The sequence below is a fragment of the Psammomys obesus genome, unplaced genomic scaffold, assembly GCF_907164565.1.
Source record: "Psammomys obesus unplaced genomic scaffold, mPsaObe1.curated_primary_1811, whole genome shotgun sequence".
Classification (NCBI taxonomy): domain Eukaryota; kingdom Metazoa; phylum Chordata; class Mammalia; order Rodentia; family Muridae; genus Psammomys; species Psammomys obesus.
Genome location: NW_026585504.1, coordinates 47,301,113 through 47,326,742, shown reverse-complemented (window position 1 = coordinate 47,326,742; position 25,630 = coordinate 47,301,113). Strand labels below are relative to the sequence as shown.

Here is a 25,630-nt window from a genome sequence, read left to right as displayed (position 1 = left end):
CTATCTATCTATCTATCTATCTATCTATCTATCTATCTATCTATCTACTTATCTATCATCTATCTATTTATCCATCCACCTACCTACCTACCTACCTACCTACCTACCTACCTATCTTAAATACATAACCTTTCTTTTAAAGACAGATTTCTCAGGTAAAGCCTCACTATCAAATACCATTTATCAAGGTAGAATCTGATAGGGGTATCAGATTATTCTCACCTGGGTGGCGTGGCTGGATGGCTCTGCTGAAGAGTGGCAGGGGCTATCTTAGGATTTTCAAGGGCTCCCATATGTTCTTTTTCCCTGCATTGCCAAGAACAGTTAAATCCTCTTGAGCCATGGACAGTTGATTCCCTTTTAATACTGGGTCTGACTCCCCATGTCACAAGCTGGCATGGCAGCTCTAGAGGGTGCTTTTTTATAGTTACAGATCACTGCTGCCACTGGCTACAATCCTATTAGAGATGCCAACTCTGTTCCAAAAATTATATCAGGCTTAAAAGTCACCCTTAACTGGCATCAAGAGTCCCAGATCCGTAAAACACTTTATTGTGTAGCTTGAATTTTCTAATGCACTATAGCTTCTGACCTGTTTCCAGTGGAAGGAACGTGAAGCCTGCTCAATTTATTTGTAAAGTTTATGCATTTCTCTTTCTTTCTTTCTTTCTTTCTTTCTTTCTTTCTTTCTTTCTTTCTTTCTTTCTTTCTTTCTTTCTTTCTTTCTTTCTTTCTTTTGCAGTATGTGTTTCTAAAGGTTCTCTTGTCTTTATTTAAGTGTTCCTGGAAAGCCAGAGCTTTGAGGTGGTCTACAGGTTGGGAAAGACCAATAATCTGAAGGTGTGCACTGCTGACCAGAGGTGACCGCACATCCTCTCATGGAATCAAAGCCAAACTTGTCAGTCACCCTGAACAGCTGAACAACAACTACCCAAGCCCTGCTTATTCAGCACCCAGTGTATTTATTAGTTTTTATTTTGGAGAATTAATTATCTTCAGTAGAAACTGCTGATTGTTCTGACAACATTGAATACATTGGCTTGTCTCTAGTCTCTGACCCTCCATCCTACAAGAACACTCCTCAGGTCTACAGGCAAATAGGCAATGGCTAGTAACAGTCATTATCTAATTGACTCATGCCAGGGGAGCTTCTATTCAGTCTATCAGAAGCCACTTGGTCTTGTTTCCTAAATTATATGAAAATAGAAGTCTATTTTATTTCCATTTTTCTTAAGGTATAGACACCAAAGGCCATCACAGATAGTGTTACTACTGTTTGATTTTTTTTTTTTTTTGAGATAGTGCTTCTCTGTGTAGTCTTTGCTGTCCTGGAACTCACTCCATAGACCAGGCTGGCTTTAACCTCAGAGATACACCAGCCTCTGTCTCCTATAATCCGTGGTCACTGCATGAGAGGAAGCCTGGCACCAAAGCCAACCCATCCAACCGTAGCCTAGCCACTTCTCACTGTATGATCATGGGCAATTTTCTTGATATTTCTGAGCCTCAATTTCTTCATCTATGAAGTGGGATAGTGACAGCATACATCACACAAGGTTCTTATGAGAATTAAGGGATTACTGAATGCAATTACTGAATGCAATGTGCTTTAAAGGACTAAGTGCTCACAATCAGTACTCTGCTAGCCATCATAATGACAAATAAATAAATCATTATACCAACCAGCACCACATGGACCAGGCAGCTTCTGGGGACTTCAGTTTTCTGTCGGATACAGCAAAGAGCTTAGACCAGTGTCTGGTGTGTAGCAAGTGTTCAATGTTAGCAATTAATAACTGGGATGCCAGTTCTTGGTTGACTTTGTTTTTTTTTTTTTTTTTCATTTCTGTCATTTAGGAAGAAAAGACTCAGCCCCGGTCCCAGTTCAGAAGTAACCCTTGGCTGGCACTGAGAGTTCATAGGTCCTTCTGACACACAGACGGTAGGCGGGGCACATGTTAGAGTTTTCCCATTTCACCTTTTTTCCATATTTACCTCCTCCATTTCTCTTTATAATTGACCACTCAAATGTTGGGGTCATATACAACCTTTAAAATGTCATTCCCTGGTACAGGTTGAGTGTGTAAGGACTTCAAATCTGAAATGCCCTAAATCCAAGAACCTCAACACGACAGCACTAGCGTTGATGTCTTAGGGTGTGTCACAGTTAACACATGAAAGTACCTTCAGGTTACATGGATAAGCTGCCTAGGAAACCAAGATTAACTTTATCTTCAGGATCGTGTCAACTACCCACGAAATGTAAATTATGGATATGCAAAAATTCAAAGAATAAAAAAATATATGAAATGTTTTTAATTGCAAGAATTTCAGAGGTGGCCTCAGCCTGCACTTCCGGGTGTGCATGATGAGTTACCAGTCGGATGACGATGTAAACAATGAAGCACGAGGAGAGCTTTGCCCAGCTGCTCACTGGCTGAGCTCTTGGGGCATGCCTTCCTCATGCTGTGGCAGTACCTGCTGCCAGCTACCAAAAGGGTAATTATACCACGGTGAGGCCTTCTGCCAAAGTCCCTGAGAAGCCATCTTTCATTAGTTGTTTTTAGTAAATAGATATTTTTGGAAGACTGAGAATGATTCATATTTGAAATTATGTTAGTGGAATATTAGGAGCTGAGTTTGAATTAATGTTTTATTCAATACTGAATAAGTCCCAAAAGGTTCTGCTTTGCCTAAGCACTCATGTGTGACGTGTGTCTCTCATCTGGCGATGGAAACTTTTAAAGTTTCAGCCCAACTCAGCTTAATGGTTAAAAAGAAGAGAACCCACACCTTTACTTCTACTATCTGGCCTTTTAACATTTTAGGAAATAAAAAGATTTGCATAGCCAGTGATACATTCCAAGTGCCTAACCTTCGATTCTGCTAGCACAGAAGGAATGAGGGCAATTCACTTCTAGAGGCACCGAGGTTAGGAGATCCTGATAAATTCAGCTGAAACATAATGAAAATTCTTAGTGACCGAAAGTCTTGCAGAGTTCAGGTTTGCAAGAATAGTGTAGATGACGATCAGAGATGCAAGTGACAATAACCAACCAATTGACAATATTTAGTCTTCTAGGAATCTGGTTAAATGAACCTACAAGCAGCCTTGCCACACAAAGGGTAATGTGAAATTGAAGAGCCTTTGGGAAGAAAGTGCATCAATTCATGTCATGGTAGATAAAAATACATTTGCTAGGGATGGAATGTCCACTCTGATACATGATTGGCTTACTAATAAACAGAAGGTACAGATGATCCAAGCTGCCTCCCAAAGCTGCGTGTAGCCAAATTGCAATGAAGGAACGCGTTCCCAGAGAGCGGTTCTAGAGATGGGGAGAGCTGCATCTCCCCTCCCTCATCCTTTCAGCATGAACTCACTCATGGGATGAAAATGCTCCCTTATGTGACTCCTCACTTCAGCCGTTTACTGAGCAAGAACAACTTGGACTTGGCCCTGAGATAATTTTTGCCTTTTAATCAAAGTCTAGTTTCCCATCGTGGATCTTTGGGGAATCAGAGATCAAAATGGGAAGCAATGAGCTAAAAATGACCAAACTTGACCTAAATAGGTCTTGAAAGCAGAAAAACACTTCTGCCTAGGGTGAACTAGCGGATCTCCAGTTGGGATTCATTCCCTTCACAGTTGCCTTTTGCTCCCCTTGCACAATGTTGTATGTGCCTTTTTCTGGGGAGATGTGAACGAACAGCTGTTCACCCCAAGTAGGGCACCAACCTCAGGCCAAGGCAGCATTCAGCCAAAGTCCAGATTGTCAACCAATGAGTTTATTGGGGTTACTTTTATAGATCATGATTGAGTGGTTACTTACAGGAGCATCACAAACTCTCATCTCATTATGGATTCCCCCTTTCAAGTTAACCTTCCACTCCTTATATACTCTCTCGCACCTCCCAAGATCACTGGCAGCTTTGCAGGGAGTAGTGGCTACAATCCTAGGTGAGGAGCCTGTGACCATTTTCTCTTCCTTTTACCACAGACCCAGCAACTTTCACAGTGATTAATCGCCACAGCTACTGGGCCAAGGTAGTAGCTACTCCATAATGGGTGACTGTGTAATGCATAGAGGAAAAGAGGCTACACTATAAAACAGCTACACTATAAAACACTGCTATCTGCATTTTTTTCCACTGACTCTGCATAGGGCATCAGTGAACAGTATTACAACTGAACCAAAATGACAATAGCATTCCATTTCCCACTTTGGAATAACCATGGAGAACAACAAAAGACTCTACTATAAAAGCTATGACGTGTTTTATTCCAGAAAGAGACTGAAACAATGAAAAGGAGGGAAAAAAAAATCAGTGTTCAGGGTGTATTCTGGTCTCACTGCTAAAATACAGTCATAGCAGAAAACACCAACTCTACCTGAACATCTTGAATGTTATTTGTTTAAACATGTTTGTTTTCTCAGTGGAGCTAAGAATGTTTTCTCCTGGTGCTTTTGAAGGGGGTGTTTAAACTAAAATAAAAATAAATGGCATGTTTAAAAAGTTATAGTCTTAAGACCCAGAGTAGGGCACAAAAAAATGGACACAGGAAGTGCATTTTAGGGCCTGTGCAGTTGCCCTCCTATTTTGGTTGCTCTAAATAGATTTAGGCAAACAAAGTGGAAGAGAAAGGTACATTTCTATCCTGCACAAAAAAGGAATGACAACTCTATCCTCATGCGGAGCTAAGCTTAGAAATGAGTTAGTATCTGATCACATAGTCATTCCCCTACTGTTATAAACCCAATTCTATTACTAAGAGTTCTAATAATCTGATAAGACTTCTCATTTTCCCCAGAGTTTTTCTCATCTGGCATATTCTTGACATGGCTGAGCTTAGGAGTTTTAGGGACCAGTGAGTATGAAGAACCATTTACTATAGAATACTGACTGTGATTAAATTTGTTTGGCAGTTCCTTTAAAAACAATAACAACAACAACAAAAACATGAAATGTTATCATAGAGAGGGTTTTCCTCTTGAATAAAAGAATCTTTTACTTGGTTTTGGAGTAAATCATAAATTTTCTAGTAAAATTAGGCTAAATATCTTATGCTTATAATTTTTCTGGGCTGCATGTATTCAATTTTCACTCTCAAAATATATACTATATGGGGCTAGAGAGATGGCTCTGGGATTAAAAGCCCTGGCTGCCCTTCCAGAGGACCCAGGTTCAATTCCCAGCACCCACATGGCAGTTCCCAACTGCCTGTGACTCCAGTTCCAGGGAATCTGACACCCTCACTCAGACACATGCGGGCAAAGCACCAATGCACATACAATAAAAATAAATAATTTTTAAAGGATGTACTATATGTTTATCAATAATATATATTAACATAGTCATATATGTACATAGATATGGCTTTGCATATAATAATGTAATTCTTTTGTAAATCTATGAGCTAAGGATCATTTTTATCCCCATTTTATAGATAAGACACTGTGGTCTAGAAGAGATAGGTGAGTCTTATGTGATTCTGTAGGTGGAAATCAGCCACTTCTCTCGTAGGTCAGCAATGAACCCAGCTGAGAGCATAAAGCTGACTGAGTGCTCACTGAAAACAAAAGCATCATTTCTAGCAGGCATACGCGTGGGTGTTTGGAAGTGTATTTACTCCTCTACTCTTCTGCTTAAGGCTGGGTTTCCTGGCATTTCATACCCTTAGATGTTTCTCTCCTGAGACTCAACTAACAAATGGGGACATTCTTCCTCCCATCATGAACAGCCTAAAGAGGATTTGTGGTCTTCCTACAATGAAAATCCACCTCTGAAAAGAAAAAAAAAAAAAAAAAAAGAAAATCCACTTCTGTTTTCTGTATCCATACACAGGTTTTTCATGAAAATTTTCTAAAAACCATGCCACACACCCTCTTCAAACATTGATGTGTGCCATTTTCATTTGATATCATACCAACCAACCCACATCTGGCTCCTGGATATCTTCTGGGACACTGATATTTTGCTAAACGTTACCTTCCTTAAACACTGTTGTTCTTTATAAGGCCACCACGTGTGGTCCTTTAGTCACTTTGTAAGGTCCAGATATAGTTAATTTTCCAGAAGCTCACTGCGCCAAATATCAGTAGTGGTAAGAAATAACACGGCACTGTCTATCTTTTGCTGAGCTTTGAACATGAAAGCATATTTGAAAACTTCATTTGTTAGTTGACTGACTTGGAAGTTGCAGTTACTCAAATATCTAATGGTGTGTTGTTTCATCCACAAACTCCTCGATGCATGTTATTTCCAAGAGTCATACTCAAAATATTTAAAAACCAGCATGGCATGCCCCCAGGCCAAACAGACGAGACTTGTACTGCAGCAATAGCTAGCACAAGGAGGCAGGGCATCCCAGGGGAGTGCCAGCCTGGGCTAGGCTGGTGGCCTTGTTTCACCCATGGGCAGAAGCAACCCTGAGGTGAGGAAATGCAGATGCCAGGAACTCGATAGGTGGCCTGTTCCAAGCAGGTGGTGTTGGGTGGGTGTGAGATTCAAGCTCAGGGTTTTCTAACTTGTGCTGTTTCTTCCTCCCACTACCCTCTCCAAAATGCAACTCCAGAGTCTCTGCTACATCAGGCAGTAGAACTATTAGGATCCCAGGAGAAGATCCATTTAGACATGCTTTGGAAGTCACAGCAGCCTTGGGACTGGAGAGATGGCTCAGCAGTTAAAAGAACTTGGTGTTCTTGCAGAGGATACAGGTTCAGTTCCCAGCACCCACATGCTGGCTTAGTCCTCTCTGTAACTCTGGTTTCAGGGATCTGGTGACAGCTCCTGGCCTCCACAGGCATCAGGCATACATGTAATGCACTTACACACACGAAGGCAAAACATTCATATGTATAAAAATAAATCTTAAAAACAAAAGAGTCGCAGCAGCCTGTGGACAGACACCTCCTGGTCTTGAGCTTTCTGAAGTGCTGGCCCTTCTCAGAACAACTTGACTGCAATGGCAACCCTACACCAGGGGAGAAAATTTGACTTGGGATGATGGGATGGAAGGTGAAAATTATGGATAGCATTTTCAAGTCGAGCTAAATCTAAGAAATGGTCTCAACTGCAAGCTCTGGTCCATGAATTTGATTGTGCATTTTCCCCAAAGAACCATTCAATGGACCCCAGTCAGCATTCTGCATGGGCCACTGACAAGTTAGGGGTTTATGAGGATAGGGAGCAGGGACAAGATGGAAATTAGGGTTTGAGAACCCATGGGATAAATTCATTTGCAGACCGGTAAAGTGTTTATACGATGATGAGACCTGGGCTGAGAAACTAGCATGTCTCTCATTCCCTCTCCACTCATTTTGGATACTAGAAACACACTGGGCAGGAGGAAGAAAGCACAGCTTACAAGTTAACACATGTGGTCAGGTACCTACCTGGGCAGCACTAGGGAACTATAACCCCCTGCAGTGGGTTCAAGAAGAGGTTCCTATTTGCTTGGCTGCCTCCAATGTATCATCCATGCTTGCTCATAAAACCTTTACTAGTTAATGAGTGAATGGATGAAGAAATAAAACACTGAGTGAATGATTTAGTAAATAACTGAGAGAATGACTGAGTGAGGAGCAGGTTGTGACTAAGTGGACCTGGGCAGTTCTATTCATCTTAAGCTGCTGGGTCTGCTGTGGCAGAATGTTTCAAACATGCCTTTCCTAAGACTAGGCGAAGGGCTAAGTACACAGCTATGCCTTCGTGCAGTTATGTGACTCAACTCTACAAAATGAAAACAACACAAGGAATTCTTAAAACACAAAACCTCTGGCAAAAGAAACGTCTTCTATGGGGTGCTATGCTAAGAGGTTCACTATGGTGCCTGCCACAAGATTTCAGACTGAATGCCTGCCATGAGATTTCACACCAGCCAAATCTACGCTGGTCTGGGAGGATCTCTCTCTTGGGTCACCTGGGTACTTATCATCATAGCCCTCCACATCACCATTTTCTGTTGCTAGGATGAAATATCCCAAAATGAACACTCTTGAAGAAAAGAGGTTCCAGAGGTTAAAAGTCCAAGATTGGGTATCTTTTTTAGTTTGGTTTTGGTGAGGGTGTAGGATGGGAGTCATTGCATTGGTGATGACACGTATGAGACAGATAGATCACATGGCAAATGAGGAAGTCACAGACCATAGAGAGGCAAGTCTTGCTGTTTTCCTAATCACCCAGTGTCATGAGAACTAGCTCACTTCTGGAGATTTCCCTTAGGCTCTTCAAAGGACAGTGCTTCACCTTTCCCTAATCCCCACCTCTTAAAGGTTCCCTCACCTTCACATTGTCACTCCAGATACCAGGCTCATAAACACCTAGGAGACTGACTGCCTTCAATTGGAATCTTTGCCCATGTTTTAAATTGACTGTTGCTTTTCCAGTGTCAGAGAACCCAGTGTAAGTATTAAGAGATTAACATTTGTTGATGTATAACAAAGACATTTTAGCAAGTTAGACTTTTTCCCTTCAAATGTTTTGGTTTTAACATTTTCAAGGGAACCAACAGAAAGCACAAAATCCCAAATCTGGGTCAAGAGGGAGGTGGAGTTAGGGCCCTGTCAGCTTCTAAGCTGTCTCCGAGAGTCTCTTCAATAACTAGGGAAGCTGTTGCGTGTTACCTGTATATTGGGTGTTACCTGAATATACAAATTGTACCAGTATATTCTCATCTTCAGGTTGAAGCATCAACTCAACCATACCTTCTACCAAGAAGACCATCACCAAGACAGCCAGCATGGGAGTGAAAGCTCAGGCAAAGACAGGCAAAGACACTTGGTCATCAGCCAGTTCCCTAAATGCATAGTCCCAGTGAGAGAAAAAAATCCTGAGCAAGATCCCTGGTCAGAGCAAGGTCAGAGCCTAGGAACAAGTCAGAACAAGTCAGAGCCCAGGAACCATATCAGCTTGGTTGTGGAAAAAACTATTACAGTAGTTCATGAGGCCATCCTAAAGAAACATTCCCGTCTTTAGCTATCTGGAATGTTGAAACAAGGTATCCTGGGGAATCGGAACCTCATCCCCAGACACAACCCTGGGAATGTGCTAGAAGATGGAAAAGCCTGAAACCTGGTGCCAACCAGAGAGGGAACTAGTCTCCTGCAGAGAAAAAGAAGTTTACATGATACCAGTAACTTAATAGACCACCTTATAGGAAACAAGTGAGAGGAGAGACAATGGTGAGTCAGTGATGACTGGACCACACTGACCAGGGCTATTTCATTATTCAAATTTCCTCCCTTCTGTTTAAAGATTGGTCTGATGGTAGGACCAGATGATAGACTTAAGGTGTCACCAGATTTCTTTGTCTCTCTTTTTAATGTGTCCAATAATGAAAAAAAACATCTGTTTTTCTTTTTCTTTTCTTTTCTTTTTACTGTCAATGAGCTTCTTTAGAACAAGCGGCTAAGCCTGGCTTGTTTGAGCTGCCAGGACATTGGCTCTGCCCCTGACTCCAGTAACATTACTTTGCTTAAAACTGGAACTGAGTGGGCTGGAAAGAAAGATAGCTCAGTGGTTATGAGCCCTTGTTCATCTTACATAGGCACAAATATGGCAGCTCAGGATCATCTGTAACTCCAGTCCCAGGGGATCTGGCATCTGTGGTACCAGGCATGCAGATAATGCAGTTACACATGTGCAGGCAAAACACACATTTACATAAAAATAAAGGAATAAGTAATGGCACTGAATGAGAGGTGTTGCCAATTGTCATCCTCAGAAGATTGCGACCACCTGGTCATGGCCAGCCACATGACCGGAAGGTGTTCCATGATGCCAAAAGACCAAACGTCTGTAAGTGCTGCTGAGAAATGAAAATGATTCTAAGTTACAAGCAGAGTTGGAAACGTGCCTTGGAGGAGGGGACATTCTGCTGTAAGTCTTCAGTGTGCAAGGTGGAAACAGTTTATGAACGTGGGCGAAGGTTCTCAGAGCAAAGAAGGTCCATTCCCATCAGATTAAAGCTTAGTTTGGAAAAACAATTACCTGCCAGAGATCCTGGGAAAGTAAAGCTTCCTGGTTCCTCTGCCAGGAAGGAAAGATTATAAAACAAGGGCTGAGAATCTTCTAAACAAGATTTTAGCATTTTCTTCAAACAGCTGCAGTTCACCTTTGAGGGCCCCAGACTCATTGCAGCTGATGGATGTTGCAACACTAAGTTCGAGGTCTCCCCAGTCTGGTGCCAAGAGTGGGCCCTGGGGGACAAAGCGAGAACAGTTGCTCTCTTAATCAGAGCAGAAAACAAAACTCACCCCCCCGCCCATCCCTGCTTTGTTGTGAAATTGTCACTGTGCCTTTGAGGAGCGATTAAAATCCCAGCCATGTCAAATTTAAAGGGCAGGTTCCCAGGCAAAGGAGAGGAGGGGGCTTTAGCTGGCTGGGTGGGGGGAGGCAGTTGCAGAGAATTTATAGAGGATTTGGGGATCACAAAAGTCATGGGATCTGATTCAATTAAAATGGAAAAGCACCAACACCGTTTAAAAATAATCTTAAAATACAGCAGGAGGATATTCTGGCTTTTCTGCTTCCATTCTTGAGCCTGTTTGGCAATCTCTGTGCAGGCGTCCTGAGCCCAGCATGGATGCCTGTGGCTGTTTAGCTTACTCTCCAGCCCTTAACACACAAACATTTTTCCTCAGAGAGCAGGAAAGAGCAGCAGCCTCCGGAGTCTCCCACTAAAGGCTCTGTGATGGGATAAGAGAATAGGAGCAAGAGCTCTCAAGGCCTGGGCAGAAATGGACAGAGTTTGCAACGCGGTACATGCAGGGTGCTGTGTTTCACAGCTCCCAGGTCCTCATTGAGCATGTCGGCTTTCTAAAAGGCAGCCGGTGGTCCTGGAGGGACCCTCTCTGCTCCAGCTCTTTGGTGCTGACTGTGCCTGAAACAAGCAGGACTCCTTCCCATGCTTTCTACTGGAAAGAGAGAGAGACTGTGGCAGTTCTAATCCATGGTGTGTGGTGCCCAGAGAAGCAGTTGCTAGGATGCGGAAGGGAGGCAGGGGCTGAAGGTCCCAACTGCTTCAGCACGGGCTTCAGGGCTTTACTTCTCATGAAGTAAAGTATGGGCTGAAGAACTAGTCCCTAAGTCAGCAGTCCCATCAAGTCAGATCTAGCTCATTCCTTGAGTGGGAGACAGGCACAGGACCTGGCTCCTAAGTGAGGACTCTTGTGAGGACGAGTTATCAACATGGATGGAGCATAGCACATATACGACGTGCTGTGAAGGGGATGTTAGGTTTCACTGCTTTCCCCATGCTCTGGTTGACCAATCGCTTACTTCCAGGTTTCCCTTCTCACTCAGATTTCTGCATCTTGGCATGTGTCAAAATGATGCTGGGATGAACCTTATCCACGAGAGACTGCAGACCCCAGTTAAGCAAGCATTTGGTATCTGTGCTAATATCTAAGCACATTCCTTTCTCTTCTCCTCTTTCTTCTTTCCAGATCCACTAAAGATCCCTGGCAGATATTTTAGGAACATTAGACAGGCTATGAAAAATGAGTCTTAATAGTGTAAAGATAAATATCACTTGGTAAAGTTGCCTTCTGAATCCATCTCAGCATGGTAGCCCAGTCAAATAGCTAAGAGCAGAAAGAGAGAGGTTAAAAATCCCCTAATCAAGAGAAGCTCTTGGTGTTGCTAGGAATTCTTGTTCTTAAGTAAAAATTGCAGCAGGAATGCTTCTACCCCTTTGTGAAGTGGAAAATAAAGGGCTTCAGCTCTCTGCATCTATGGGGGGGGGCACATTGATCGTCCCTCCCCCGGAGAGAGGAGGAGGAGGAACAGTCAAGGGCTGTCCGCCCACTGCACCCCAGGCTTAGTCTCCATGGTGTTTTCTACTTTCCCAGGCCCACCACAGCAACAAGGGTAGTTCACTGCCAGCCAACAAGGGGTTGTCCTTAGTGGGAACTCTGCCTGGAGTAGCAGTGAAGACCAAAGCTACATTGCTGGGTGAGTGCATCTCCAATAACACTCCCTGACCCCTACTAGGAATGGGGTTCCTTGACTCTCAGCTCCTGTGGCTCCTGCTACAGCTATGGGCAGACACATCTTTTGTCTTATTATAGGTATAGCAAAAAGAATAACCAGTAAGCCCACTCAGGGGTCTGTGGGCTCCTGCAGACCAGCGTTCTCACAACACTCAGTGGAAACATGTCAACGAACAGTCCCTTTGATTCATTGCTATCCAAGGGACTTTTCATGTCTTGAAACACAAATAGGAGCTGAGAACGTGTTTCATTAGGTTCTGCAGAGCTGATAACCCCGGGCTTTCAGAACACTGAGTAAGAAAAGAAACAGACAACTTATTTTCTGCCTCTCCACTCAGAAGTGAAAACACTGTTGCCGCCTTTAGTGAGGTTTCTAATTTAGACGATGCCATGTTTAGAGTTCATCTCAGTTTGACTTGTAAATGAAAGGTGGAACCTTGTTAAAATTACCTTCTTGCGTGGCTGCTGTCTCCAGCCCATCTCATGTAACCCTCCTTGTCATGCTGAGGTGGGACAGATGACTGAAGTCATTAGAAAGAGAAACCAAGAAGCACAGAGCAGGCAGTAGAAGGCAGTGGAGTCCCTTCATCTATATAACCTCAGAGAGCCCTGAGGTCCCTCTGCCCCCGTGGTCCTTACTTATAAGGATGCTCTCACTGGCCCTGTGTCCTTACCTGTAAAGATGCCCTCAAGCCCTGAGGATCTCAGAATCAGCAGAGAGTTTGAAGAGACCATAGATGTATGTTGGGCTTTTTTCTTTGCTCCTCTCCTAAACCATTATCTCAGAATCACTGCCATTTGGGACAGAGCGTAGAAATGACTGATAAGAGTTCAGAAATTCATACTAAAACAGACGTGTGATTTTTTTCTAATGCCTTTGGTTATAAGGTGCCATTTGCAGAATGCCTGACACATCCTCACCTTCACTATCTTTCTACTAAATCCTCATGATAAACATGTTTTTTTGTTTGTTTTGTTTCGTTTCGTTTTGAAAAGGAACCAGCATTGAGAGAAACTCCAGTGAACCCAAACTTACTGGTCCTCAGCTGGGAGACAATTCCTGTGATAGTTCAAAAGATGAAATGCATGTGGAATATTCTACAAGGATCCTGCCCTTTCTCCAAGAACAGGCTGGATTCTGAGGCAGGGGCAGGGCACAGGCAGTCAGTGTCTCTTTTCTGGGTACACTCAGCAGCTGCTGGTTGCACCTCTCCATTGCATTTCCCTGCTCCTGCATACCTGGCCACTCTGGGCTTTATTCTCTGCTTTCTCATTTTATTTTTTCCCCTCCTATCCTGTTTTGTTCCCTAACTTCTCTCCTGTGCAGCTGTTGCTAACTATGAAATCACTTAGTGCGCTCTGAGTCATATGCCCAGGGAGAAGGGCAGACTGTTTCGGGCTGTGGCTTGGGCATCAGGATCTTTTGGAACTCCGGAGTCCTATTGCAGAGCTAAAGCCGGAAATTGTCACAACAAACACCTATCAGCTGCAGCCTGCTGAAGTTGGAGATTTCACCAGCAAGTCTTCAGATTAACCAGGCAGCTGACCACCAGCACACTCTTATAACCAGGATACTAAAAAGATATCCAGGACAGGGCCAGAGGCAGCGTAGACACATCACCCACACGCAGAAAACAAAACAACAAACAAACAAACAACAACAAAACATATGTCCTAGGTTTGCCTGTGCTAAGGCACTCTGGGAAAACAAACACTGCCCCCTAGGGATTAGGGATGCCCATGGGTGGGTGTTAGGAAGGGGAACAGCTACTACAGCTGCCCTGTACTTTGGATGGTCTGAAACAAGGAGTGGCTGTGCAAACATGGCTCTCCCAGGGAGATCTGTACCATAAACCAGACCATAAAACCAGCTTCGTTGGCTCATTCTGCACCAGCTCCCTGGTTTTATTGCTCACACAACACTCATACCCTGAGAAGGACAGAAAATTTTGCATAGAACTCTGCCTCACACCAGTCTCCTTAAGGAAACATTGCAGAGTACAATAAAACCCATGTGCCTACCTGGAGCATTTGTCTGCAGACAAGAGCCACTTACTGCAAAGGGAGTTTTCAGGTAACACAGACCATGGCTCCTAAATTACCTGAAGGCATCTACGAATGCCTGGAGTAGAGATGCTTCCTGGAGTGAGGAAACCCTGCTGATCCTTAAGTGAATAAACGCACATCACACTGCCGGTGGGAGTCGGACCCACCACTCGCTATGCACGGTGAAACGCCAAAGGATAAAAACAAACCAAGACAACAACAGCATGGCAGATTGCAATGCCATTGAAAAAGTCAGGAAATGACTTCTCCAGACAAGACCCTACCCTTGGCCAAGAACAAGGAAAAGAAGGACAGAGGTAACATATCTGTTCCTCTTGGACATACAGTAAGGAAAGCAGGCGTCCTCCTGTTGGGGGCCATTGTGGAAGGACTTATCTAGATTGCAAAAAGCGTGATATGAGCTGGGCCATCACCTAGAGAAGATCAAGAGGGCATGGAAAGAGAAGGCTAGGCTAGGTATACAGGTCTCTCTTTCTTTGTGTCTGTCTCTCTCTCTCTCTCTCTCTCTGTGTCTCTATCTCTCTCTTTCTCTTGGGTAGAGACAGTCCTTCATGAGAGGCAGCTGCAGATAGGGCCTGCATATGGCCACCAGCTTAGAGTTATGCCTCCCTGGGCTGAAGCAGCTTCTAATGAGAAATTTTCAAAACGACGGAGAAGTAAATTGTCTGTGGAGGAGCTGACTTGAGATCACTGCCTGCAGGAGTTAAGAAGACAAAAGTTACAGCAGCACCGTCTGTATGGTTGGGGGACCTTGGGCAAATGTGTCTATGGAAGGCATTTAGACATCTGTAATCACACGGGCTCAACAGTAAACACTGGCCTGGAGAGAATGCCTTTGCTCTCTTCATGTCCCATCTCTTGTGTACATTAAGCAGAATAATTTATTTTGGCGAAGATAACCACGCTTCTCTTGTATTGTGCCTCTTATGAAGACAGTTTGCTGTAGAGCCTCCACTCCACAGAGCAAGGAGCTGCAGCGAGGGCCCTGCCCCCACAAGTAGCAACTGGCTCTAGGACCACACAGACACAGACATGTGACTGTCAGTCAGAGCCAAGAAGAAAAAGACACCTTGGAGAAACATATTGATTACTTTTGCATCGCTGTGACCAAGTATCTCATGGCAATAACCTGTTAGGAGGAACTGTTCACTACTTCAGAGGCGTCAGTCCCTCCTGGGGAGGGTGAGTCACGGAGGACAAGTTCACATCACAGATGGCTAGGAAACGGAGAAAGGGGAGAATGAAATACCAGCATGTAGCATCCCCTACTCCATTTGACCTGAACCACAGTCTGGGCACTCCCCACTCTCTCAAAATACCCTAACACACACACTCCTCAGTCAACCAGCCTGACAATCAAGTACACCCATCACTCCACCTGACCAAGGTGATCTTGGGAACATATATGTGACATCATCTTGACTCTGGTCCAGTCTCTTAATGCTTTTGCTTTGATTCTGTGATCGCATTAAGGAGGCTGGGTTAGTCGTCTAAAGTCACTTCACTGGCTTATGCTGGGACCTACATAGCTAATGCTCGCTCTGGCAAGCATAAGTAAGCACTCCCTCAGGTCCCTGGCCAGGCCACCTTGAATGCTCATCTCACATAAACGCTGTTTCAACTGACCCCATTCCATCATCACATCAGCTCTAAGAGGTAGCCGTCCTCATTGACGCATGCATGGCTCAGAGACCAGCCCTGCCAGTAAGAGCCAGAATATGAATCCAGAGAATCTTGGCCTTCACTTTGGCTTCCAAAGCACTTAACTGTCTTTTTCTATGACATGTGCCACACCACCTCTTTTTGAACCATCCTGATTAACAGACAAAAATTGTCAAAACAGCTTGAGTTTTTAGGATGGTATTTTAAATATTATAAATCCATTTCTTGCAGGGGAGTGGTTGTTTGATGTAGCTTCTGCTGATCGCTTGGTAATCTATCCAAGACTGTGATGTGCACAGACTATTTTGGTCTCAGTTAATATATAGCACTGCATAAACACTGACTCAACGGGAGAGGCCGAACAATAAATTATCACTAGTCCAAGTGCTAAAATAGCACTTGGTTTCTCTGCCTGAGCATGCTATCTATTTATGCTTTGCTTACTTCTGTGGAGTTCAAAGTCTTTATACACATTTCATCACAGCTATACTTATGCAGATTTATCATCTTTATTATACACATGTGTCGATTGCACCCCTCCCTGCCTACCGTTTACCACAGGACCCTCAATTTCCATCTCGCTTTTGAATCTATGGTGCTGACCGCCTTTTAGCTTATAATGCGTGGAAGAGTGGAAGCGGGTTGACAATGGAAAAGTTGTACTTTACTGTGTATGTTTTAGTCGACACATTTAGTGCATGGCAGAATCACTCCCATATTAGATATTAATCATATGTTATTCTGTGTGTATGTGCATTGTATGCATATGTGTACATGTATGTGGGGGGCATGCTTTCTTGTGTGTGTGTCTGTGTGTGTGAAGACGAGGGGTCTAAGGCTGTTTCTTTTGCTAACTCCCTCCATCTTCTTTTGTGAGACAGCATGTCTCACTGATCCTGAAGTGAGGCACCAGACTGGAGAGCCACAGAGGCCCCAGGATCCATCTGTCTCTGGACTCCCAACACTGATATATAAATAAATGCTGCCACACCCCATTTTTACCTGTGTGCTGGGGAACAATACTCAGATCCTAAGGCTTATGTTGCAAGTGTTCTTCTTACCCACTGAGTGAACTCAATCTTCATACATTATTGTTGACCTCTTATCTTACTTTCCAAAGTATCTTACTTTCCAAAGCCTGAAGCTTTCCTTTCCTTTCCTTTCTTTTCACCTGTGCTCTGGGACATGTGAGTCTCTAAATTCCATCTACACCATTTCAGTTTTCACAGGCAGTTTTCCCTTCTCCAGCTATAGAATACAGTTCCTGAACTGTGTTCATAAATTGGAAAACCAGGTTTACACTGTCAAGAGCTAACAGAGCCCAAGATTCAGCAGAGTGCCTTAGGATGCATGGAGAGGATGGAAGGAAAACTTGTCAGTTGGGGTGACACACAAAAACAGCCCAACTGTTTAGCCAGTGGCAGTGGCCCTCTCTCTTCTTTTGTCTTCTCCTATAAATACCCCTTTTCATTACCCAAAACAGAAACTTCAGCCCTAAGCATTTCCCTGTTTTGCAAAATGGGTATTACACCAACAATCTGTTTCAAAAATAGAAGTTACCATTTTATTTTATAAAAGTCTCTAAAGATTTCCTCTTATTTAGGTGTGTTGTTCACTAGTGTTATTAGGAAAAAGGGATAGGTGTGACCAGATAAGGGAGATCTTTATGAGGGTCCGTAGACACCCACAGTACCCTTAATGGCACTGGGGTAATGTTTGGGAGCAAAACCATTTATTCTAGAAATGTTTTTCCAGAACACCTAATAGGATGAGGCACTAACCTAGCTACATCTGGTCAATCTCCCCACAGGGAAGAAACTCCACTCCAGAGACTCACAGAACTGCCTCGCTCTGTACTTCCACCCCATGTATACTGTCTCCCCCTCCCCCATTCTAGGGACCCAGGCATCTTTGTCACTTCTGCTGCAAGACCCAGATTAGTCCACAAGGGTGGAAAGGCTTCCTAGGATCATTTTTGTAACTGCTACCCAACCACCCTGGGCGTGTACACCCTGCGGAACAATTGAAATCTCTTAAATCAAAACCAGGCCACGTCTAACATTTAGTTCATCTAATAAAAATTACATCACTTGAATGTTTCTGAAAGCAGACTTTGCTCTTTTGTTTGTCTTTGTTCTTTATCTCATAAAAATAAACAATGGTTCAGTATTGCTCAGCTGAACCCGGTCCTACCCTGAAAACTAGGGGTGGTTTTCAGATGGCAAGCTCCATCTGGCCCCACAGATAAAGCTGGTGTTCACACCATGGGAACTCCAGCAGGGGTAAATGAGTATACCCAGGGAATGACTGGGAAGTTCCCTGCATATTTGATCAAACGTTTAGGTGAGTGTCAAGTATGGGACAGTTAACAACGGTGACTGAGAGATGCTAGAAAACATCAGCCATAACAAACAATCCCAAGAGTATTTCTGTTAACTCTTCATTCAGAAATGATATGTCTTAACAAGAAAACAGACTGAAAAACTGACTAGGGCTGTATCTCAGGCAGATGATGGATACCCTATACTGCATTTTATTTCACATCAATTTATCAACTGAACCAGTCTCCCACACAAATATTTCCAGTCTTCCTAGTTTGTTTTGTCTTTGCTGAGGAAACAAAATCAATAATGGTCAGAAATCTACACATGTAGGAAGAATTGTTGGATGTCAAAGGTATGTAGATTTTGCATTTTTAAAATTGAGATAAAAATGCATCACAGAAAACACTTTAAATACTCACCCTCATTAACAGTGCATGGAGTGAAGTCACTGGAGATTTTTAGATCTGCCACTCCTGAGTTGGTCTTTCCAGACTTGTCCCAGAGGATATGGTCTGCAGTCACAGTGTAACTGAATGGTAAACTCCCTGTGACATCAACTCTTTGTTAACAATAGTTGCTTGCTATTATCTTCCCTGGATGCTCAATTTAAGTCCATAAGCAATGACTGTGGAGATGGCTCAATAGGTAATAACACTTGCCATGCAAGTCTGACAGCCTGGGCTTACAGCTGAGCACACCGGGGCATGACTGTAATCTCAGCATCACTCTGGAGAGAGGGGAGGTGAAGACAGGAGAAGCCCCAAAATGTTCAAGGACAAGCTAGGCTGGAGCCCACGGCACAACAGTGAATAAGAGACACGGGGTGGGAGGTAAAGATAGATGCCTGAGGATGACCTAGGACCTCTACTCAAGTGTTGCAGCACAGATGTGCTCTCTCACACAAGCATGAGCACACATCATATACTTACATACATAGAGGTAAATAAATATTGAAATTGTAAGCATGGCCAAAAAGTCAGAAAGTTTCTGCTTGTCCCGAGTTAAAGACAACAAGATACTGTCACTGAGCCTCTGATGACTATAGGAAGTCCCTACTCCAAAAAAGAAAGAAATAAAAAAGTGAGATAAGCCAAGCTGATCACAGGTAAGCGGATTGAAGTTACTTGTTTAGCAATTGTTTTTCCAGTTGTTGGTCTCAGCCTTCAGTTCTCCACATAGACTACTCACTTGAGTCAGTGTGGCCGACAGCCTCCTGCTACCCAGGAATGGAAGACCTGGTATTCCCCTACACACACTACCACACCCAGAAAAGTGCCACTTTCAGTCAGCCACTACCAGTCTATGATCAGTACCTACTCTCTACCAACAGCCACTTCTTGGATGGCTGATGTTCTTCATGGTGGCACAGGGACTTGGTGAGATCATCAAAGATCTTTTACACCAGTCATTCTCAACTTTCCGAGTGCTGCAAACCTTCAATACAATTTGCTACATTATGAATCATAATGTAAATATCTATGTCTTCTGACGGTCTTGGGCGACCCCTTCAAAAAGGTCATTCAACCCCCAAATGGGTTACAACCCACAGGTTGAGAGCTGCTGTTTAACACTGATGAGATGTCTTGAGTATAGTTTGAGTCAACTATGTTTTGTAGTATTTGAATTCTATAAAGACTTGTCTTAGAGAAGTGGTGTACTGGATATCTGAGGTCAAACAGAACGTTGAGTTAGCCAGAACACCTTGGTCATCATTACACAGGGCTAGCTGGACTGTGGGTTAAGTTGGGGACCTACTTTAGCTCAGCCTTGCTCTTTCCAACACAGGTCCCCATGGTGATCTCAGTCTTACTGTGGGGCTGGGCAAAGGAGCAGATGTGTTTGTTCTCCCAGGCTATTGTGTGAAAAGGAGCTATTTCTCACCATTCACCCTAAGGAATCAAGTGTAAGACTGCTAATTCCACTCCTCATAATAATTTCCAAATTAACAGTTACATCATCTAGACTAAAGCAAATACGAACTGGTTTGGGATGCAAAGCTTAATCAATGATTTTATATACCACGATTGATTCTGTGATTTAATAATATGAAAGAGCCCCCCGCCCTCTATTTGGAACATAGTAAGTGTTTGGGGATAAGTTTTTGAATACAATCCACAACCCCCAGCAATTAATTAGGTTAGAATGTCTAGTCCACAAACTCAGTGTCCAGAGCTGGATTTTTGAGACACAACTTATCAGAATCTACATCACTTTTCTAGAGACCAAGAACACAACCCTTTAAAAGGAAGCTTCTCCCTTCTTTTTTGAAGGCCAAGTCCCAGAATTTCTTTCCCAGGCCCTAGAAAGCAAAAGATCCCACTCTGGAGCTTTGTCTCTCAGTAATTCTAAATCTCCTTGGCCTGCTATGATAGACCTTTTTCCAACCACATCCCATTTTCTAGCCAGAATTTCATTTATGTGTATGAAGTCTTTTCAAGAACAGAATATTTGTGTTCAACATGTCACCAACCCACTCAAATGAATCTGTTTCTTTTATGGGTAAAATGCCTCTCACTCTATGTAAACATCTAAGGTAGGTTTTCAGGTGAACTCACTTGCTGTAGGCTATCACACATGAGCAGGGCTTGCTCAGAAATTAACAATGGCCTATGGTTCAGGACACAGTGTAAAGGGTTCGGATGCATTATGTGGAGACTCTGAAATGCCGGCAGCGAATGAGCTGTCGAGCCAGCGAAGCATGTTTGAAAAGGGAACACAGTGAGTGGGTCTACTTAGCTCTGCTGTTGTACATGACCAACCTTTGACCGTTGGAAATGCCTAAATGCCTCAAAGTAGAATGTGGAATATTCAAATGGTTTCATTTCTTCTGCACTATTAAAAACAATCCAGAAATATATTGGAGACTTTTAATCCCTTGCAATTGAAGGGCTTCATCCTCTCATCTCACAGCTATTCATCCAACCTCCACATGCTCAATACTCATTTAGGTTCTGAGTCCCTGAGGAAGGTAACACTGAATGATCTCTGCTTTCATGGGGTCAAAAAAATGAAACAAAGCTGTGATCTCATAAATCAAAGGTCAACCTTGACTGATGACTTGACTAGGAGATTTTGTAAGCACACCCCTTCACTCAAGGAAGGATTGACTAAGTATGGAAGACTCACTCTAAATATAAGTGACTAATCCATAGGCTGGAAGAGACCAATGGAAGGAAGAAGAGAAAGCCCAGGAGTGTAACCACTCTCTGCTTCCTGGCTGCTATGGAGTGAGCTGCTCTGCTCCGCAGCACCCCTCCCCCACCATGATGTACTGAGCACTCTGAAAGCACAAGCAAAACGAGCCCTTTGTCCTCTTAAGTTGTTTCTGTAAGGCATTTTGACATAGGAGAAGAAATTCCGATTAAAAATTTAGGAATGGTCAAAGACTGGTATATTTGTTAACACAACTTGGTGGCCTACAAGCCACAAAGGGGCTATGATTTGGTCTTTTTGTTGACTGCAGTATATTTGACAGCCAGCAAGTGACCTCCACACAGCACATATCCAACAAATAGTCATGGTTCAGGTGCTGAGGGCACTTGCTGTGAAGCCCAACAACTTGAATTCAATCCCTGAGATCCTCATGGAAGAAAGTGAGAACTGTCTCCCACAGGTTGTCCTCAAACTTCCACACCCATGTTATGGCAAACATGTGTGCACATGTATACACATATACACATACACACAGACCAAGTAAATACATGTTAAAATAAAACAAAAAATAGTTATTGAATGACTGAACAGATGGATAGGGAAATGAAGTTGAATTTGAAGGTTATTTGGGTGGATAATCTGGTATGTATTATTTAAGACTTGTTTTTCTTTTAACTGTGTGTGGGAGGGGGGAGGTGAGGGGAGAGAGAGTGCATACACGCACAGGCCATATGTGTGTATGCCCATGGATGACAGAAAGGGGTGTCAGATAATGAAGTTACAGGCGGTTGTTAACTGCCTGATATGGGTGCTGGGAACTGAACTCCTGCCCTCCAGAAAAGCAGTAAGCACTTTAACCATTGAACCATCACTGTAGCCCCATGCCTGGTATGCTTTATGGGAAGGAATATAGTCAGAAAATGTCCCCACATAAGCAATTTATAAACACAGCACTCTTGTAAGATAAATGACAGATATTGTCTACTAAAAAGTGTAGTGTATCAACTCTATACTGTGATAAAAAGTTCCAAGGAAGTGTTCTAGGACAGAAGGAAACATAACATGCTCAAGACTATTTGAACTCAACTTCGGCCCTGCTGAGAGTCATCCTTGAAAAGCCCTGGCACCTTTGAAGTCACTTCAATGAAGAAGCCATTGGTTGAAGACATCAGTTTTCCAAACTTCAATTTCTCTTCCAACAACAATAGGCTGGTCCAGTCATCAAGCACAGAGTTTAGAATGATGTCATCCTATTGTAATTCTGTCCCCAATTTCAGAGTTGGGAAAGCACTAGAGTGATTCTTGGGAAGAGGACAGCTCACAGCTTGGGAAAGTAGACCTGTGTCCGTCAGCAAGCTGCGGTCAGCATCTGCTTGGCCCACCAAACCCAGTGCTGCTTTGGGTAGGTAATTTAGCATTTGGTCAAGCAGGCCTTGAACACCAGCCAGTTTTATATCCCTAACATAGTTCAAGAGCTCCTGCCTGGGCTATAGAAACCTGGCAGTATCCATCCCCATGACCTTGGTGGTCTGAAAAAATTACACCTGTAGAAACCGCAGATGATAGTAGGGGGAGAAAATAGGAAGAAAAAGTCGCTCCTTCCCCTCTTTTCAAGAGCGAATGCTCATAACTGCTCACATCTGGCACGCCTCAATGGCAATCACTTGCACGGCTCAAAAAACCTTGAACCTTGAAAGTGAAATAGGGAACTTTTATCTTCAAAAGGAAAAATTAAAGGCCTGGAGTAGACCACTAGGGACCTTTTTACCCCACCTGGATAATGGTGGGTATTATTACTCTACGCAGCACAGTGCTTTTTTTTTTTTTTTTTTTATGAATAGGCTAACACATACCTTAAGGCTATAAAATAGTGCTTTAGGATATAACGTGTTGATTCAGATACAAAATAAAATACTGTTTGCATTATAGGCTTTTAATGAAAAGTCTAAAAACATGCCTATTTAACGAATCTCTACTTTTATGGGGCCTGCCTGAAAATGCCCGCTTTAGAAAGTCTGACTATGGGTGGTCTCACACCTAGAAGTGGCACAAGAATCCTTTGTCAGGCCATGGGTCTTAATTTTTGGTATGGAAAAATTCAGTCACCATAATTATAACCCCAGAAAGTAGAGACCTTTTACATTCTATGCGGGAGAGCAGTGGGGGTTCCTTAGTGTTCAATAAAACTGTAATCTTACCAGCTTGTAGGTCTGCAGGAATCAGCAGCGTGGAATTTTCTCTTTGGCTCATTTGTTGGAGTGTCTTATGTCCTCTAGTGAAACTGAAATCCTTGAGAACAAGTGCCATGTTACCTAGACCCTTAAAACCTCAACCAACCCAGGACACAGTTTGTTTTTATGTTCAATGAACCAAAGAATCTTTCAGGAAAAACACTCAAGAAATACTTTGGAGTCAGAGGAAATCAATGTACAACTTGTTTAAAAACTCTTCTCTGAGGCTTTAAGATATTTCAAATATATACTTTAAAGGGGCCATTTATGGAGAAAGTTCATCTTTGAAGGTTCTGAAACAAGATGAAGCTAAGCAAAGGATCGATATTAATTAGATATTGATGAGGGGGTGGGGGAGTCTGGTTGTGTTATTTAGTCACTGGGTTACCCAAAGGGGCTTCCTGACTAAAAAGGCTGCCCACACTGGAGAAAAGGACACACAGTGCGATCATTTCTCTCCCTGGATGGTCTGCTCGGCTTTGAAATGGGAAGATCAAAGCCAAGCAAGTGTATGGAAAATTAATGAGCATACTCGCTGCATGCGGCTAATATGCTTAGTTAACTCGGGCAGCAAGGAGGAACAGCATGCCCTTTATCACGTGGGACAGGGTACAAGGGCCTCTATACACAGCTTTTATTTGTTAGTTAAAAATAAATTAAAATTTAAAATATATTTAATTTTTAATTTAAAAAAAAAAGAAGCCTACCGTGAAGGCCAAGGGCTAAGAGGGCCCCCGCAGCTGTGAGCATCCTAGTTGTGTGCATTCTCTGGCTTGAGTCACTCAAATTTCTCATACCTCGATTTTACACTGTACCTTACTTTTCCTTTAGAATGATTAATATGTATAAGAAATGTCAGTATTTTAGCATCAAGATCGTATATCTTTGACTGCATTTAACCACCAGAAGTGGCAAATATTCTTCAAATTTATCTTCTGCCCATATTTTTATTTCTTAGAACAGAAAACAGAATGCTTTATGCACGGGTGAGACAGAATCATGTTGCCCTGAAAGAATAAGAAAGCCATGGCTGGTTGACACACGGTGGTCAAACACTCTTTGGCGGAAACAGATTTTAATCTGTACCTAAGGGCTGGAGTCCTCACGAGGATGCTAACATGACTGGAACCTGTCCCACGGAGTCCTTGCCGCCTTCTAAGTTGGGGTGTTCTCACCTGCCCCTCCTGAGCTGGGCATTCTCAGCTCACCGCTCGCTTCTCAAAACATCTTCCAGCTTTGGTCCTCGGGTCTGAACATAGGGAAATGATTTCCCTGCTGCAGAGACCAGGTATGGCTCGTGAGCTCACGAGGTGGCTTTTTCTGTTGCTTTCTGTTACGGTTGCCCTGCAGTCTGATGCCAACCACCGAGTCCTCAGAAGTAATTCCAGGGGTGGCAGCTTCTTTAATGGAATAGCATCTGGAGGTGTCAGACGTGTCTACAGTTGGCTTTTTGTATTTTCACAGGTAGTAATTCGGGGAGAATATCAAAGAGAGGGAAGGCGGAGGGAAGTTGGGAGGGAGGGTGCAAGGGAGAACAGAAGAAAACCCTTCATAAGATAATGTAATATTCAGCCTCCTACCCTTATCTGTGTCAAATCATCACTAAATATTTTAAATGCATAATTAATGAGATATGGAGAGGTGAGGTACACAACCAGAGAAAGCATTCTTTTGTTGGCAAAGCAGGCGGAGGGTAGAGGAGAAATACTAAACCAGTGAAAGCCTCCGGTTAAACAAGGCTGTCCTCCTCAGTCTGGGGTGGGATTTTCTCCATGGAAAAATTTCGATGTTTTAAATATTTCTGTAATATTGTTTCAAAGATAGATTCCATTGGGGCTTTTTAGGTTATTTGGTCTTTATTTTGTAAGAAAGTTATGTTCGCTTTTGTAGCTCAGCAAAGTAGCTGCAATCTGAAGGAGAGAACTGGGGTACTGCAAGAGGACTTAAAGTCACTAAAAAGCTGTGTGAGCCGACAAAAGATCAAACAGAGCAAAACAGCCACATATTCACAGCCACGACACCACACACACACACACACACACACACACACACACACACACACTACACACACACCCTGCACAATCCATACTACACACAAATATACACACATCACACACACCCTACATACATATACCCTCACATGCCCACACCACACACACACACACACACACACACACACACACACACACACACACAC

The 25,630-nt window shown here is 43.2% G+C and overlaps 1 protein-coding gene across 1 annotated transcript in view; it reads right to left on the bottom strand.

Moving 5' to 3' along the window:
• Bcl2 (BCL2 apoptosis regulator) overlaps window positions 1–25,630 on the bottom strand; it is a 166,992-nt gene that overhangs the window by 35,683 nt on the left and 105,679 nt on the right. The window lies entirely within an intron of this gene.